This window comes from Urocitellus parryii, chromosome 13, assembly GCF_045843805.1.
Source record: "Urocitellus parryii isolate mUroPar1 chromosome 13, mUroPar1.hap1, whole genome shotgun sequence".
Lineage (NCBI taxonomy): Eukaryota > Metazoa > Chordata > Mammalia > Rodentia > Sciuridae > Urocitellus > Urocitellus parryii.
This window is the reverse complement of record NC_135543.1, coordinates 32,168,859-32,189,327: the sequence shown is the minus strand read 5'-3', so window position 1 is coordinate 32,189,327 and position 20,469 is coordinate 32,168,859.

The window sequence follows — 20,469 nt, the reverse complement described above, 5'->3', positions numbered from 1 at the left end:
AACTCTACCTTAATTTTATTATTGAATTCATCAGATTACTGTGATATGAGTGAACCAGAAATCACACATACAACAAAGGAGATGAAGAGAAGGGAGGGAAATAGGAATAGAAGATAGTGGAATGAATAGTACGTGTTCTGTGTATACGCATAAAAACATCACAGTGAATCTCAACATCATGTACATCCACAAACTGGGATCCTAATTAGAATAAGATGTATTCCATGTTTGCATATAAATATCAAAATAGATTGTTCTGTCATGTATAACTGAAAAGAACAAAAAGTAAAACAAAAATGAAAAGCATATTTTTGTGACAAAAAAGAAAAATGATCAATGAAATTATCTATTTTCTTTTAGAAGAAAGTATGACGATTGAGCAGACGGTACCTCTGACTATAAATCACTAACCAACAACTATGCTGACTTTGTAAGTATTTTAAAGAGTTCTGAAGTTTTCTATACTTCTATGTCATGATGTCATGTATGATTAGCAATAACTCATGTTTGAGCATCAAACAAAAGATTGTCTGCCAAACACTGTTGGTAGCCTCCTAAGAGCAATCTTGCCTATTATTCTCCTTGCTTGATATTGGATGATCGTGTACTCCTTGGCTTTTCCTTCTACCCTGTGATGAAATGTAATTAGTCTCAAGGATCATGACCATTTATTCTGCTTGGAGTTCACTCAAGGACATATGACGCAGCCAAACCTCACCAATGACATGGAAGGGGACTTCCACTGAGAAAGCAACTTGCCAAGGTTAACACAGTTGTAGGTGACTCAGCAGAGTTTCCAATCCAGAAAGTCTGACTCTTTCTTCTTTTGAGAAATAAATCAGATAGAACAGAAGGTCATTTCTCTCTCTATGGGAATTATCTGGAAATTTTAACATGAGAAACAATACCTTTGGGGAGCTTGTTAAATGCACATTCCATCACTCCACCTTAATTTCACTGTTGAATTCATCATGTTATTGTGATACAAGTGAACTGGAGATCATACATTCAGCTTTGACACTTGAGAGTTTACTGATTCTTGCTTTCTGAATGCAATTGAGATATGGGGCAGTTGCTCTTCTCTGTTGCACACAGTGCTTTTATTTATTCTGGGGCATTACATTGAGTATTTATTCTTTGGAGTCATAGAGGTAAGGATATGATTTTTAAATGAATTAGTTTAGAGAATAATTCTAGATATCTGTCCTTTGTTTCTACAAAACACATATCAACAACTTATTATTTATACAACTATGTGTTTGATGTATTTACTAGATAGTCATTGAAGATGTTAAATTTGTTTGTTTATTCTGATAGAAGAGTGCTATTGATGCTGTGAAAATATTCATTTAACTTTGATGTCTAACATTTGCAATATCTAGTCATCCATGACTATTATGAACCTGATTGTGAATGGTGAAATTGAAGAAATTAACTATTTTATTTAATTTTCATTTATTGAAGAATAAATAGCCATTGTAGCCTGTGGATACAGTACATAGCTTTAGAATAGTGCGTAGATCTGCACAAACAGGTATTTTAAAAATCTCAGAAATTTTCTCTGATTGGTAAAGTCTAATTTGGAGAATAGTCTATACCATGAATGTCACCTCTCTTGAGAACCCCATACATCATTCTAATACTTTACGTCTGATGGCGTGAAGTCTTTGTCTTCTCAGCCTGGCCATTCCCAGGATGCTCCATCTTTGTGAGGCAATGTAATCTCAATGTCAGACACATTCAGGGAAGTTGGCCTCAGAATCCTGACAAACAATAGCCCAGCATCCTGAAGAGCTGCCACAGTGTTCCCAGGACAGGAACCACCTTTGCCGAGAGACTGCCTCATTCATTATTCTGAAAGATTAAGTACCAAATACCTCATTAGAGAAACTGCAAGCCGAAAAACAGATAACAGCTGGAGAAAAGGAAAAAAGGCATTTGTAGATGAGGAAGTAGCAAGGGCAGGAACTAATTGGTTCTGCACCAAATAGGTCTGGCTTTCTTCCCTCATCACCTACGGCCACATTTCTCCCAGAAATGGTGACACTGAGTATCCAGATTTTTGCTGTAGGAGCCAGGTAGGACTTAGCATTAAAAATCCTAATAGAATTACTAGAAATGACAGATTGTTCAATAACTCACAAACTGGTCTCTTCCATTTGAATGAGAATTGACTGGCACAAAAGATTGATTAACTTTGACAAACACATATGGGTTCAAATCATATTCCTTTAGTTCATACTTTGAAACAAATTCCAATTATATCTTTCTTTAAGTTCCAGCATCGAGTTATTTATTTTCTTTCTTTCTTCTTTTTTTTTTTTCCAAACTCATATAAGGGGAAAGAGGTTTGGATTGATTCTCAGGTCTATCTCCTACTGGCTGCGTAATCTTAATAGTTAACCTTCGAGCTGCCTTTTTCTCCTTTGTCAAATACTTTGTTGCTCAAAGGATAACACATGGAAGTCTGTGACTTTCAAGAATGGCTCCATCATCATCAATATGGTTTTTATAAATCCCTCCAATAGTTTCAGTCTCCCACGTGAGGATGACTTGCACTGTGTAGGTTAACTGTATGTGTCAACTTGATTGAATTAAGGAATACACAGATGGAATTAAGAAATGCAAATCTTACACTGGATCAGGTAACTGGTAAGGTGATTTTTCTGGGTGTGTCTGGAGAGTATCTACAGAAGAGATTAGCATTTTGATAGGTACAAGAATTAAATAATTTCATCCTTACTAATGTGGGTGGGCATCATCCAATCCTTTGAGGACCCTGATAGAACAAAGAGGTCAGGGAAGATCAACTTTACACCCCTTCCTCTTTCCTCTCCTCTCTCCCTCAGCTAGACATCATCTTCTCGCGCTCTGATTCTCTGACTCTCTAGCCTTTGAATTTGCACAAGGACTTACACCATGACCCCCACTACTCCCAACTCATCTGGATCTTCAGATTTTGAGTGAATTATACCAGTTTTCCTGGTTCTCCAGTTTGTAGGTAGAGGACCATGGGACACTTGGGTCTCCATTATCATGTGAGCCAATTACTACAATAAATCTTTAGCATATACCCCTCTGTATATATCTTATTGATCTGGGTTCTTCATGGAATTCTAATATGGACTGTCTGGCACATAGGTATAAGATATTCCATCATTTTAGCATTAATTCCTCATCTCAAATGGACCATAAACTTCTCAAATATAGGTACAAATTGTGACTTTGTGAGATCTTAATAACCTTGTGTCCAATAGAACAAAATCCACTGTTTTTATCTCAAATGGTTATGCTTATTTTTGTCTTTTTTTGTGACAGTCACAGTTGGTGGGAAACGTGGAGGAGGTTGGGCCTTTCAAGGGAACTTGTTTACAAAGAGAGCTTGTCAAGATTCAGGTTACAGTGACAGTGCTTAACATGGACTGTAGGGTTTAAATAAGGTAGATTTAGTACTGGGAATCAGTGAGAAAAGCACTCATAATCATCAGAGCCTGTTTACATGGGCAGAAAGCTCTAGTCCCTGGGGTGGGCCTGTTCTCCATTCACATGAGGAGAAAGACTCAAGAAAATTTGGCCCCTAAAATCAAAGTCTGATTCCAGAGTGCAACACTTAAGATAACACTAGAGAACGTGTCAAAGTAACTATTTGGAATTTCAAATCTCAGAAGCCCTATTTTTGGCAAATGAGCCAAGAACAAGTGTAAAGGCTAGGGACAAGGAATGGTAGGTATGTTGCCAGGGTCTATATTAGTGTCTGAGAGATAAAAAAAAAAATAAAGGCCACATTTCAGCCAAGGTCCAGAGACATAGCTTTTGTCTAAGTTACAATAGGTTAGAGGGTGAGGGAAGCCAAAGGGAAATGCAAATCTTACACTGGATCAGTGTCTTGCCTCATCAGGATTGACTCAGGTATGGTATAGGACAGGGCCTACAGGTGGAAAACTTTCTTGAGCATGTCAGCCATGAGTTGCCTACCAAAGCATATTCAGAAGAATTCATTTGTAGGAATTACATGCCATCCTCATGAGATGAATATATATCCTGGATACATATCACCTGTCCTACAACCTGAGCTTTCCCTGTTGTAATTATTAGCCTTAACCTAGATCTTGTTGGATTTTCACATCTGGAAAATCTCAGTAGCCAAAGAATGGAACTATGTTACCACACGTTTGCCTTAGTGGTAACCATAAGGATGAAAAGAAAAATCGGGATCAGAATCCCAGTCATTCTGAGAATAATGGGGAGGCTGATAGATAATAGCTATCAGCTGTTGATCAGCAGTATCTATAGCTACAGGCTTTGCCTCCAGAAATTTGATGTCCACTGTGCCATTTGAATTTGATTCAAAACATTTCAACCTGGTCTCGGTCATATCTCCAAACAATCAGGGCTCTGGATTTGTGTTTCTAACTTCTCTTATCCCTCTCTGGTGTGTTTGGATTCTGTTTGCTTTCTCTTGTACTCCACATCTCCCTTGAACACCAGATGAGTTTGCAAAGAAGTCTGTCTTTACTAATCAATTCCCCTTCAGGTGTGCTAGAATTTGCCGTATTCTCTAATTATTTCTATATAGCTGGCAGTGTCAGAGTAGGCAGCCATAACTTGTCCAACTTATCTTTTCTCTCTCTCTCTCTCTCTCTCTCTCTCTCTCTCTCTCTCTCTCTCTCTCTCTCATACACCCCCCCACACACACACATAGATCCATTTTTCCTAGACACAATTTGAACCACATCATTATAGAGATTTTTAATATTACAGTTTGATGTTAGACAATCTTTCTTAGGTTTTGAAATGGTGAAGAACACAGATTCTGGAATTTGAACATCCCTTAGACAAAAACATAGCTCTACCACTTAGTAGAGATAATTGAACAAATTACTAAATCTTTATAAGCATTTGATTCTTCTAATCAGTAATGAAGAGAATAACAGCAACTCTGTCACTTAGCTTTTCCTAATCTATAATAACTGCTCAGTTAATGTCCCCTCTTATCATTTAGCATTTTAACATTATCATAAAATTTACCTTATCTCCATTTTCTGAAGCCAGATGGAACTCCCAGTTCAAACTTTTCTTCATTGCTAGCTAATTTTCCTTTTAAAAAATTTCTTCCCTCCTATAAAGCCAAGATCTGTAATATGATAATGCTTCTTTATCTTTAAAGGTGGGTGCAAGTAATTTAAAAAATGAGCATATTTAAATATCTAAAACTTTTTAATACGAATTTCCTGATATATTTTCAATATCCCTTCACCATGAACAGATTTAACCAAATACAATATTGGATATTTTTGTATTGGAGGATTGACAGACTATTCTTTGATCCAAGGTGAAAAATGAAAGCAAACTAAAACCAAGCAAAGCTTATTTTCCCAAAGATTCCCTGAGTAATTATCAGTTTCAACTAAAAATAATGATTAATATTAGTTAAACAGTATATCAGCAATACATAGCAGGAAGTGGAAATAAGCTATTACATGATTTGCCAATCATACAAAAAAAAAAAAAAACAAGAACGTGGGCATCATGAAAGTGAAGTTTAACTTGTCTTGTTACCCACTGGCTATTGCATTCCAAAATTAATATACTGATTTTATGGCCTTTAGTATATAATCTATTACATTAAGAAGGTGAAAAAGTAACTTGCTCAATAATATACAAGAACTGAAAGAAGTTTAGACAGCAGAGTGTGTTTCAGTTTTTTTAAAATAGAGAAAATCATGCCATCTCAATGCAGCAGTGATTTATTTCTTCATCTGCATTTCACACACCAACATCAAGCCAGATTTCGACAGATTCTCTCAGCTGCCTTCCTTCCACCCATCTCTTGCCCATCTAATAAACTCAGCTAAACTAATTTCCTCAAGCGTTTTGTCAAAATGCAAAGAAGTCATTCTTGTTTATGTTTTCTTAGTTTTTCCTTGTTTTCTATCATTTCATTTTTAACTTAACACCAACTAGTACTTGACTAGGGAATATTTGGGTAACATTTTTCCCATTATATTTTGTTCTTTTTTGCATGGCTCTATTCATTCCCTGCCCTGTGTCTTTCCTAAAAGGCCTGGGTTACTCTACTTTTTTGCATGTGTTTGTTTTTGTTGCTGTAGCTCTTGTTTTAATCACTTCTGAGAGCCACCTGAGAACATAAGTTAATTTGCACAAATACTGCTTGTACAACACAATGATGCCACCTAGGAGGAACTTCAGGTTTCCCACTTATCCCAGAATGGCTCTGCTCTGAATGTAAAAGCTTACAGTTAAAACTATAATCTGCCTCTACCAATGGATCTCAGTAAACTGTCCCCAGCAACCTAAAACAACCAGTCTCAATCTTGGGTCTTGTTGGTCATTTCCCTAGAAAATCTTCAAAACTCTAGGCAGAGTTTGGAAGTCTCTGAAGAGCGGTGAGACTTCATTAAGGAAAAGATAGGGGTACTGAGAGGTGTTTAGATTACCAGTCCAAAGTCACGAAGCTGACACTTTGCACAGGGCAAGCAAATTAGCCAACCCAGGATACTAGTTGAATTGAATGTGTTGGGTGATTGCCAGTTGCCAATTAGTAATTATTGAGGTGTCACTTAAAGAATGAAGAAAATAAGATATATATATTTCTACCAGAAGAAATGGTGTAATAAAACAGCTATGTGAACTTTCATGCTAATATATTTGTGTCTGCTAAGATTTTAGCTATTTTGAATATTAGAAATTTATGATTTGTTATGGCTCACAAAGCACTTGGGGGAAGTTAGGAAGCTTACTTAGCAGAGGTCAACCTAGAGTCTTGTAAGTCTGCTACTACTGACCTAAATTCTTTCTAGTTTGTATCACTTTTCCAAAGAGTCAGTTTACCAATTAAGTTGAGGATGAGCACTGTTTTGCAAATGGAAATCATAATGTCTCAGAGGTCAGCAGCCCTTCAATAAAAAATATTTTATTTATTTATTTATTTATTCCTCTCAACCCAGAAGAAATCTTATGGGAATATTCTGCCTATAAGCAATGTCTCCAAAAATATAGAAGATACATAGCCCTGCTGTGTGTATTATTGGTAACTCATTATTAACTCAATCTTTAGCTAAAAGGAGTTTACCGCAAATTCCTTAATATTGCAAAAAATGAGATTGTAGTTTTTCTTTCACTCATATATTCAGCAAAATTCTACTGCTTTTATGTAGAGGGTGATGTGCCCTGTTTACACAACTCCTTTGTGACCCATAAGCCTGGCATGTTTAAGCAGTTTTCACATTCTGAGAACTAATTACTGATATATGCAATGCAGAAATCTCTTAACGAATACCTTCATACCATTTTCTCAGATGGATGTAGAAATAAGAAAGTCTATTGTAAATGTGACTTGGTACTACATGCTGAAAGCCATGATATGGAGTTGACTACCAATTCAATAGAAAACCTATCACCTCCTTTGTTCTTCCTTGCAAATATATATATATATATATATATATATATATATATATATATATATATATATATATATAATAAGTGTTAATTAATTTTATCTTTTGAATGATGATACACATCTATGGAGTACATTAATAGTATGTGAACTATAATAATGATTACCCTAATAAGAAGTGAAATTCTGCTTTCAAACATAATTTGTATCTTTTTAATAATATTTTTTCTCTGATATCTTGCATGGTTATTTTCCCTTGTTTAATGTACTTCTGTGACCTTTAGTTTTTCCTCAATTACCTCTATTTAATGACTTAATTTCATAGAAAAACAATAAAAATCCACACAACTTACTCCTTTGGGTAAATGTTCCAACTATCATTTAGTCTTTAAATTGACAAAGAAGTAAAACTTTAGGTGTATTTACAAGGCAATTTGATCTACTAATTATATATTTTTGGTAATAATAGTGATGGAATTACTCACATTTTAGAGTGATATAGGTGAACCTGAAACCCAGCTAAGACTAAGTCCTCTCTTATTGGAAAAAAAAAAAAAAAGAATTGGGAAGGGGCCAAAGGATGGAGCTGAACAGCAGGTCATCTGTCCCTCATTTTGTGTGTCCCAAGCAACCCAGTGTTTATTCTCGGAGGCAGATGGTTACAAGGGTCTGTGGTCTCAGCATTTGAGACTTGGTGAAGCTCATTTATCCAAGTCTACTCATCAGGACATGATGTTTCCCATGGTCATTTGTTTTTCCTTTGCTTCCCTTTTCAACCTGTTTTCAGTTCCTGCAGAGTTGAGTGTCTCCACTTGCATCTTTCATCTCAATTTGCTATATTCCCATTCTGCTGTATTATCCTGATGTCTCTTGGTTTTGACTTACTCTTGTCCTAAGACTGCAAAAGTTGTCCAATCCTTGTGAAGAGCCCTTAACAGGTACTTGAGCTATCACTTTCTCAGACATTTATTGATGATCCCCTATCTCTGGTGGCTCCAGTGAACTCCATATCACCTTCCACAAAATTGAGAATTACCTTTATGAATTTAGAGAATAGGGAAAAAAAAGCTTTTAATGCTTAGCCAGACACCAAACTAAGTCATGTAATGAGAGCCTTTTTGCTTTAATTTTAGAATTCCAGTCTTATTTTTCTTCTCATTAATTGCCTTAGATGACTGTTTATTTAGTGCTGTATTCAATGCATGACTACAATGCATTTCAAAGTTTCTGAATGTTAAAAAATTCTATGAATTACTTACAATCCCATCTCATTTACCCAGGCTGAAGTTAAAAAAAAAAAAAGAAACATGTAGCACACTTCAAAAAATATGGTAAAATTATAATAGCAGAATAGCAATAGCCCCGACCACCCATATAATGAGACTTCAGCTCCCCGAAAAACGTGGCACAACACATGTGTCAGTGTCAACCCAAGGCTGAGATCTAATTAGGGCACATTCAACCAGTCTGATTATGTGTTTCTTGTTTGGTGACAAATCCGTTCATTTTGCAACAACATTTCTGTGAACGTCCAACAATTTGTTTCTAAGCCTAAAGCAGATTTTAAAAATATATAATTCTATGGAGTGATAAATAAGTGTGTCCCTCAGTAAATAACCATTGACATACACTCTGCTCCTCAGCTCTTCAGTTGGAACTGCCAGGTGTATTTAATGAATCAGTGAATTCAATCAAATAATATTTTTGGATGCTAATTTGGCTTGTTTGTTTACTGAAGACAATTGATTAGTGGTGGAATATACAGCTGATATGATTCAACTGAGTAGATCAGTTGTGTTTGTAGACTACATCTTATTTTCAAGAATTTTATTATGTGATGGCTATCATGAAAACTGATGGTCAAAAGACACTAGTTGTAGAAGTTGCAAATAAATTGCTGATTACTAAAAGAAGATTTGTAGTCTTCTTGATTATAAAACCAAGAAGCCCAAAAGGAAATAAAATATTTAGTAAAATTAGGTGATTGGTGCTACTTGTTAAATAAACATTTTGTAGGGGATATTTGAGTTTGGATAACACACACACACACACACACACACACACACACACATTTTAGCATAGACATGGCTGCCTTGTTATTTTTTTTCTTAATTCATTACCTAGCTGAATTTAAGTGGGTTATTGTTCTTAATACTTTGGCTGACATTTCTAAACTGGTTAAACTGACTGACATTTCTAAACTGTACTATTTTTCTGTCTTCCTGGGTGCTTGCAACACCTTTCAATTTATTGTTGTTAACATTTTCATCGGTGTGATATTTCCTCCCTCTTCTAGGTCATCAGCAAAGGGATCAAGTGAAGTCAGTTCTCCTAACTGCTGATGTCTCTCCTCAGCCTCTCCGTCAAATTGAACATGCTTCCAATGTTCACTGTTCTCAGTTTACCACATTCCAAGCAGGTAATATAGCTGTATTCCTTTACAAATTTACTTGACACATGTTCTGCAAACATATTGTTACTAATGTTGGCCCACGAAGATTACTACTAAAAGCAAAGATAGTGGCAATCAGAAAAAAATGTCAGAAAAAAAATCCCACCAGTTTAAAAGGTATTGGTATAATGGTCAGGTATTGTGATGGTCAGGGAAGTCTGAGACTACACAGTAGATAATCTGTGGGGCTGGAGCAATCACTTCCTATTCCTATAGGCTGGGAAAATGCATCAATGGATAGACAGACATGTTTATTATTCCCAATAAGTGCTCTGAGTCTGACAATTCTTCTTAGTTTAATGTATGAATTTCATTTCATAACAGCAATAAGATACTCCAGGCTGTGCATTTGTTAGGGATTATTGCACTTCTTGGGTGGTTTAAGTCATTCTGCCTTTAGTCTTATGCCATATAACATGACCCAAGGCACCTTATAAATAGCAGAGCAATGCACTGCCTGTCATGTGTTATAGCCTGAATAGCCTTGTAAAGGGACATGGATTATAGAGGTATGATAATAACTATAAAACAGGAGTGGTAATTTAAGTGCCTGTGTTGGATAATCTGTATGATTAGTATTTTTTTTTATTTTGGTCTTTTGTGTTTCATTCTACTTAGAATTCTCATTTACTGAAATCACTGCTCAACAATACAATGTGCTAATGGGGTTGAAGGTAATTCAAAATCTAATTTAATATTTCAAACCTTCTCATTGTTTTGTTTACCAATTAGCTGTCAGAGGTTAGGTTGGAATTAGCTGCCTTGAACAGCAGCCTCCTTGGCTCGGAGATCACAGGTAACCATTCTAAGTTATAGTAAATCCTCTAAGGGTTGAATTCTTAAATGCCATGCAATACAAATGCCAGTAAAAGAATATATTATTTTTTTTCATAACACAACTGAAAGAGGAATTGGATGTTTATTATATTTTAAAGCAAAAAATTGTAAATTTATGACATATAACATTAAGCCTAATGGGAAATTTAGCTTTTGTAAATCAACATCTTATGCTGTCAATTTTATTTTTCTTTCTAACAAATTTATTTTTTTTTTGTTTTTTTTTCATCCAATATTTGACATCATGGTTTTCAAATGGACCCACATCTTGGTTGTTTTCAGTCATATATTATAAAGAAAATAATAAGGACCAGTTTAACTGTCATGAGGTTGGCTGGAGTTAATGAGGAAAAAAGAAATAAGTAAGGAGATAGGATCAGGTGTCCAAGTTTATAGTCCTTTTACATGAGCTGATTTGCACAAAATAAACTACAGGTCGGCCTGTTACATTTTCTCCATAAATTCAGTGGAAAGACTATTAAATCAGAGTGCATAATTAGCAGGTAGACAATGGTTGTATATTTATGATGTACTGAACTTTCTTGTTGTGGTTTAACCAGAATATGTAAAAGGCTGTGAGAGATAACCCATTACCACATACCACTCATGCCCACTGTCTCCTTTGCTATTCAATTGTCACTCCATTTCAGGGTGGATATTCGTTTTAATGCCTTCTACTCATCTTGGATTACATTTCATACTTATATCATAGAATCATTCAATCATAAAATTGATTATGAGTTTTCCACAGCAAGCTTTTACCCATGTAGGAATTCTTACTCCAGCATTCTGGATGGACGCTTTATTCTTTCCTGTAATGGATTTCCACTGTTGGAGAGCTACACTTAGAATTTTCTCAAGTTACATCAAAATATACCTCTTTGTAATCTCTCCACATTGGTAAAGGTCTGGTCTTTTATGCCATCATGAAAAAAAATTGCTATTCAGTTTCTGATTCTAAATTCCTATGAAGGGGAACACTCAATATTTTACTTTTCTTCAGTCACTTTTAATCCTAGACAGGAGGTTCTATAAAGCACACTGCTAATTGTATCCTGTATGCTTAATGATGAAATTCTGTAGTAACTGTAGAATGTTCTGCAAAGCAGTTTATAGATTAAATTTTGCCATGCTTCATTCAGTGAAAGGAGAAGAAAGACTGATAACGTTGACAATGGCCTCCATTTAAATTCATGTAATAGATCTAATATGGCATTTTGTAACATTTTGCAGAGCTGTTCTTTTTATTTTATCAGGATAGGAGCAGTTCCTTTTTAACAAAGAATAGGATTGAAAGGATATAATAAAAAAGAACAAGTGCCTTGCTATTAATTTTTATATTTCACCTAGCAATATATAGACCAGCATGCATATTATTAGTTCCAAATTATTATTATTATTTTCTTTTATTACTCTTTACAAATGAAAGCCTGCTGAGGGCTAAAACTAGACCTAATCCCTTAGCAACACAGTAAGTCTGCTAAAAGAGAAATACATCATCAATACCAGAAAAAATTGTGATTTATGAACAAAGCTTTCTTCCATAAACATCTTAAGCTCTGGCTTAAGTACTTGTCTCTATCTTTTAGTCACTATTCCCTCTCATTGAAGTTTTCTCAGCTCACTGTATTCTCCTTAATACTTCTCTCTGTTTGATCATCATCAATGATCAGATTATTACCAAATATTCATATGCTGTATTATGCAATTAACTGAATTGCCACATAGAGCTGTATTTTATGTTCTAACATGATTATTTAAATTTTTACTATGTGTCATTGTTGACCAATGGAATATGATGCTACTAGTAGTAGAATTGCTTTTCAATGTCATCGCGTTTGGCGCTTCCTCAATACCCTTGCACTGAGTTGGGCACGTGGCAAAAACACAAGATATATTTCCACATCTTCATCAAATAATTAAGCTGCTTCTTTAATTACTTTCAGCATCCAGGACACCTAACCTTAAAAAAGGGTTGTGTAGAAAATGTTAGAAAAATTGTGACTCACATATGGCATCTCATGCATTTAAAATCGAGTATCAATGAGGTGAGGAGGAATGTGCTTCATCATTAAAGTCTCCTTTCAGAAACTGCACAATGACAGCCAAAGTTTTTTTTTTCTTCCCCACATATATATTTGAATGCTCAGAAAAGATAAGAAAGCCTGAAGAAGAACAGATGTGTTAGAAGTGTGAAATGGATTAACATCAAAGCCCCCTGGGAAAAATCTGAAACATGAAATGCAGGCTCCTGACTGACAAGAGCTATTCAGAGAGCGTTCAAAGCCCGGCAGTGCATTTCAGGCTGTGTCTCTTCCTGAGCTGTGAGAGGCCTGTGTAGCAGGTAGAGATGCTGGGGGAAATAAACCCTCTCTGAACTTTAGGGAAATGTAGCCTCCATATGTGCTGATGTACTGGAGATGGGCAAGGTGAGGCTTTTTTTTTTTCCCCCTTTAACTGTAAAAAGACAGTCAGTTTCATATAGAGGCAGAGCAACAAGCCACTGAAGTATTTGATATGAAAGGGATCAAGAAGGGAAGAACCCTTTGCATAAAATCCTGCTTAGCCAACACAATGACTCAAATGCTCAGCATTTATGACTAATTCTTCTGGTCTTCATGGGCTTGAAACAGTGAGTCCTCAGCATCCCCTATTGCTCTACAATGACCTCAAATATTTTTAAAAAGCATTCAACATTGGTTATTCATCAGTATTTAATATTTAATTGTCTAGAAACTACAGTATCTTTCTCAACCATTTCACTTAAGTTATTTTTGAATTCTACATGTGTTGGTCAGCGTTTCAACACTATAACCAAAATACCTGATGATAATGACTTAAAGAAGGAACCATATCTGTTGGAGCATGTTTCAGTTCTTGCTCAGCAGGTTCCATTGCTCTGGACCTGGGGTAAGGCAGAGAATCATGGAGGAAAGGCATGGCAGAGGAAAGCTGTTCAAACCTTGGCAGCAAGGAAACAAAGAGAGAGGGTGGAGGGAGAAGGGCCAGAGAAAAGAAAGTCCCTTCTAGGGCATGCTCCTAGCAACCTACTTCCTGAAAATAGGCCCCACCTCCCAATAGTGCATCAGGCATTGGTGGATTATCCACTGATGAGTTCAGAACACTGAAGATCCAGTCACTTTCTAGAAAATCTCTTCTCTGGAAGGTGCTACACTGAGGACCAGACCTTCAGAGCATTGAGCTTTTGGGAGACATTTTGCATCCAAACCATACTTTTAATGTTCTTGGAAAGAGGGCTGTTTGTTTTTAATTGTATGATGCATGTCATTCCCCAAAACTGGCAGGTCAATTCAATGACAGTTTAGGTTTGAAAATCTTGAATATGATTTGAGTATGACAGAAAAATAGAGCAAGAAGAGAGAGAGAAAGAGAAGCTTTGGGTTTTAGAGTAGAATTCTAATTAAAGAATGTTTCCACCCATTATTGCAGCTCTTAAACCTGATCTATTGCCACACTTTATATTCATGCTTTAATTATTAACACCAAAGACCTGTAGATTGTGACTGAAAAGTAATCAGACTTCTGAGCCTTCTTTTCAACATGTGAAACACAATGGAATGTCCTTCCTGGATATACTCTGCTGCCACCAATGGCAGTATATTCAACATTTGGACATGGCCTCCTTTATAAAGATGAGTTTTATCTTTGAGAAAACTCAAAATATCTTGGAATCACTACTTTTTAAAAGTAGCACTATAAGTCATTTGTTGTCTCTCAGGAATGTTAGAAGATAATGGAAATGTCTTGTCTACCTGTAATTAAGAGCCAGGGACACTGCAACTCACCTCTCCCCAGACTTCAAATTTACTAGGAAAAAAAGCAACTCTGTTTTAAGTTTTTTTATGTACAATTTAAAATATTAACCAATTAAATGAGCAAGTCAACAAATATTTATTTGGAGTCTATGATGTTCTAGGCAATTTGGTGGAAAGACAAGAGAAAACAAAAAGTTTTAATCATGATTGATGAAGCTCACAACATGTAATTATCTATCTAAATCAACCATGTTGCATTTGTCATATTCTGCTTTTTTATTGTTGGATACATGTTTCATTTTTATATGACCTATCTCTCTACCAGGTTTTAATTACATTGAGGTAAATATTGTGTGACAGTTAATGATCTGCAGAGTCAGGCGTACAGAAGTTTGAATCTTGGGTATCTCCACTTAATATCTTTGGCGCTATCAACATTACAATGTCTCCATTGTTCAATTGCTAATTTCTTCCACATTCATTTTTATCAATTATAAAATGTGAAAAGAGAAAGATTGCTTCATTGATATCATAAATTTAAGTAAAGTAATAGCTATGCGGAACTCTGCATAGTAATTAGACAAAGATGCTCAAAAGCATTATTTTTGAGAGTAGACAGTATATAGCTTCTCTCTCCACTCATTGCATAAGAAGTGGTTGAATAATACTTAATGAGGCTGATTCTGAGTGTAGCTACATTGATTAACTTTGATAATTCTATAAGTAAGATTCTTGAAAGCCTTGTCAAAGAATAAAGAAAAAAATAACTGCCTAAAGCACTTACAAAAGATGTAAAATGGGATCTGTATGTGGCTGTCAATGTGAAGCAATTTGAGATTCATGAAGTGAAGGGCTGTACTTTAATTGTTTTTGTTTTCTAGAAATTTCATGACTTTATACACTTTTGAGATAAGCATTTTCTTCTTTTTCCTTTTCTTTCTTTGTTGTGCTACAGGAGATTTAACACAGGGTCACAAGCACATCAGACAAGTGCTCTACCACTGAACTGCCTTCCCAGTGTTTTAAAATTTTATTTTGAGAAAGGATCTTGCTAAGTTCTTCAGGCTGCCCTTGAACTTGAGGTCCTCTGTCTCAGCCTCCTGGGTAGCTGGATTATAGACCTGTAACCCTGTGCCTGGATGAATTTTTTTTTTTTTTTGTATGTGTGTGATACTGTGCTCAAACCTAGAATATAGTTCATGCTAAACAAGTGCTCTAGCAATAAGATGTGCCCAATCCCAAAATAAACCTTTTTCTTTCATGGAAATTCCCTTTTAAAAATATAGACATTGCTGCATTGGGTAACATATTAACCTATTGCCTTTTTCTTTAAATTATTGTATCCCAGTAATTGTCTAAATTTAAAAAAAAAACAGTTCATCTGGGTACATAAATTGGCTTGTTTATCTTTGTATTTGTAAGTACATAGAAAAATAAGTCAAATTTAATATTTATTGAAATCAAGAAACATATAAATGTATGCAGGCTAGGCAATTTTGCTCTTTTGCAAGCACACAGGTTTGTGTTAGTGGTGGGGACTGGTGGTCAGGGCTGCTGAGTTATAGTGGGATCAGAATTCACATTTTTAAAAAACTGGAAACATTGAGAAATATTTTTTCTACCTCATGAGCTTCTACCACTCCTTGGTGTTAGAACATCAAACAGCCATTTGGCCCAACTGCCACTAGGGTCTGTCACAATCTAAAAAGGCAAATCTTGGGTTTATGTATGTTGAGACTAGGGAAGATTCCTTCTCTTGGACCATGGGTGGTGACATTATGCCCTGAAAAAACTGCTAGGGATCTTCAATTGCTTATTTTCCCCAGGGGAAAGAACAGAAAACAAACAACAAAAGAATGCAAAACTAAACTCCTAGAAAACAAGAAGCCAAAAGAGATGAGTTATTGCCTGACCATAGACATTATCTGAGGGTAAACCTAGAGCTATCAAGAATACTTGATCCTAAATTTTGATCTGAAAACTTTTGAAGGAGAGGAAAATCTGAAACATGTAGGTACTTATTTCTCAGTGAAATACTTTTCTTCCTTGTGAAAAGATTACAATCAAAACAGTCCCCCTTTTACTACAGCTGGAAGTCAGCTTGAGGCAACTGTGTAATGGTTACCTAGTATCTTTTAAATTGTTTATGAATTTTCCAACAGCTTATTCTTTATATTGGAAGTTATCCTGTGAAGAAACAAAAGCTACAGTTACAAACATGTACTTCTGGACTTGGCTGGAGTAGACTAGGGGTTGAGAGGAACTGTCCTTGCCCCCGCCTGTGGAACAAGTGACATGGAATCAGGAAGGAAGAACACAAACAGGAGCTCTAAGAATTTAAAAAATTCTAATTTCACGTAATGCAGGGTTCACGGAGCAGATATTTACCAGTGGCATTTGAATATATCAAATAAAGAGAAATATAGATTTATTAATATGTTTTCTATTAAGAATGTAGTATTGAATTGATAAAAGCAAAAACAGAAAGAAGAAAGAAGTGGTATTCTAGAGATGAGTTAGTAATGACTTAGGCCAGAAAATAATGACTAGATAGATCTTCCAGAATAGATGTCCAGAAAATAAAAAGAGGTGTCAGCAGGAGTCAATGAAAGAAAACTCCGGTAATTAGGTGTAAACCTCAGAGCATCACAATACAAATCATGGTCAAATTGCAACATTGAGATGAAAGAAACAACACAGAATGATGGGAGAAAGAATATACACAGATATTTAGATAGATACATAGTTGAAACTAGACAGGTCCAATGGTGGAAAAGAGAAACTGGACCCTAGCCTTGCACCCAGTTTATAGGAAAATATTAATGTCACCTAGGACATGAGGTTTCAAAGTGCATTTCATGTCCAAAATTAGGCCAAACAAGGAAAGTGCAATATAATTAAAATTGAACACACAACGGAAGTAACTATGAGGCATGAGACAAGAAATTAGTTGCTGAAACAGAAACAGAACTAAGGGTACACTGATTTAATTGATGAGACTGCAGTTTGTGATCCACCACATTTTATAAGTTGTCTTCATATAGACCAACAAGGCCACTATCTGTAATAGAGTTAGCCTGTAGGTATGGGTCTAAGGTACTCTGGATAAAGATCTGTGCAAATCTGCAAAGTACTTATGTCAAAGAGGGGTGCTTGTAAAATTTTTCTAGATAACAGCCCTTAATGTGATGCTCTCAGGATCTACGTTCACAAAGGAATTATCACCAAGTTCATGAGATCCATTACTTTTTAAAAATATATTTATTTTTTAGTTGATGTTAGACACAATACCACTTATTTATTTATTTATTTATTTATTTTTATATGGTGTTGAGGATGGAACTCAGGGCCTCCCACATGAAAGGTGAGCGCTCTACCACTGAGCCACAAACCCAGTCCTGAGATCCATTGTTTTGACTTTTATTTTAATTTTTTTTATTCATATGTATATAGGCATATACATATATGTTTATATATGTATTTATTTATACATATATATATATTCCCCGTTACTCTTTGTATTAAACTAAAGAATTAACCCACAAAACAAATAGAGTATGTGTCTGTCAGAGGAGTAGGTAGACAAAAGTAAAGGGGATGTTATTAAAGAATGTGATTCTAAAAGTGGCAGCTCACAGCTATCAAGAGCACTAGACAAGAGATTGTGCTGTCACACAGAACGGTAATGAACAATGTTGATTTTCTTCTATTTTCTTTGCTTTAAAAAGAAGTGAAGCTTAAAAAACAGCTTAGAAAGTTTCTCAGATAGCATGGGTACGATGAGGAGATGGGGTTGGTGAGGCCATCTGCAAAGCTCCACTTATTTGAGGAAACCACTTGAGTGTAACACTTCATTTCCAGGTGGTTCTGGATACATGAGAGGGAAAATATACCTGCACGAACAAGTCACACCATTAATGAGAGACATCGAAAAGTCGTAGGTAGTATTATTAAGAAAACCTAGAAGTTACATCACTATCATTATTCCTCAATGTGCCCTCTCTGAACTAAAGAATTAATCGTAGAAGGGAACGTGGCAATTCTTGATTTTGCAGTCTTGCTTCAGTTTCCAGTCAAATGGCTGAAAAGGCGGCAAGTCTCCTCTGTAGAATTTGCTGCTCAGCAGAGATTCACTTAAGTCTTGGATATTGGAGGCTTTATCTGTTTATTTGATGATTGGAATTTTCTGCCCATTATTGATCTCTGCCACTCTTATGAACAACTTAAGTGTCTGACATGAGTGAGTTTATAAAATAGACTGTATTTTTTATCCATTAACTGGCACTTCATATATTGTCCAAAATCTGTCATGAGCTTTGGAGCATTTCCACAATAGTATAGTACCTACCCAGTGAGGGATCGTATATCAAGAGACATACACTCTGTCTGCCATAAAATAAATAGGTTGACCATTGATATTTACCCACTCCATCTACTATAAAAATGTTTCCCCTTCTGTCTAATTTTGAAAACTGGGACATTACTTTCAGGATAATTTTCTTTAATACTCTTCTACCTAATTAAAAAAAAATGTGTTTTGTGGTATTTGGTGTCTGTTAGGTTATACACTGTGTTAGTCAGTTTTACATCACTGTGATCAATAACATCTTACAGAAGGCAGACTTTATTATGGTTTCATAGGTGTAGTCCATGTTGGGCCCACTCCATTGTTCTGGGCCTAAAGTGTGGTGGAACATCAGGGAGGAAGGGTGTGGTGGAGGGTGCATCTCTGTTTATGGCAATGAGAAGTAGAGAGAGGAAGGGAAAAGATCCACAGGGTAGATGAAGACTTCTAGGGAATGGCCCCAGTGACCCACCTCCTCAAGCCACTCACCACCTGCCTATAATTACCACCTACCTAATTAGTGCATTAAAACTAGAGTGGACTGATAGAGTTTCAACTATCACCTCCTTACATTCCTGAATTAATATAGGAGATTTGGGGGGACACCTCATATCCAAACAATAACACACACACACACACACAAAGAGAGAGAGAGTTTACTTGCTGGAGAAAATATTTTGGAAAAAAATTAACTTCATGGAAAAATAATTGTACCCTAAAATATTAAAACTCAGTAGAGACACAATCATACCCTGAAATTCTTTCCCAAGGCCATAAAATCAACCCCTATCTCTAAAACATGACAAAGAGATCCATTTTTAAAAAATACCGATGATTTATGAGATATTTCTCCATATGATTATATAGACACTCCATAATCATGGCTTATATTTCTTTGGAAATGTGTGTTAATAATACTGATAACAATGATAGCTCAATAACAAAAACAACAAACACTGATCAATATTGTAATGTCATAGGTCCTTTTTCAATTATGAATTCATTTAATCATCAAGACAATCAAAAGTATTGTTTGTCTGATTTTGAAGATTAAAAATTAAGGCAAAGAAAGCTAAATAATTTCCTCAAGTTTGTGTCAATGACAGTGATAGGCAGGTATTTAACCCATCTCAGACTTCAAAGTTCATGGTCATAATAACTGTGGTAAGTGCTTAACTATGGAAAGTGCTTCCACATTCATTATTTTATTTGAGCCTATAAAACTTTATGAGAAGGGTAGAGCAAGCATCCGCTCACTTTACAGGCAATGAAATAAAGGGTTAGAAATGACTAGAGCTGGTAAGCAGTAGGGCAATGGGTTAAGTCTGTGTCTTCTTAATTCATTTGCCATTAAGTGCTATAAGAAGTCACACGGTGCTGGAGAGGACACAGCATGTGCAAGAAGACATAAAGTTGCATCCCCTGTTCCTCAAATTATAGGCGTAAAGTACACTGGGTATCCTTACTAGCATATAGATTGATTGAAGAAGTCCTTTCTTCCTTTCTCCTTGAACCTGTCTTCTCAGCCAAATCTACTTAATAAGAGTCACCTGACAAATGTGTTATTAACAACAAATAAAATAGCACATTTGGATGTTTACTTCCTGCTTTAGTTTATAAAATTGTAAGACTTAACAATATT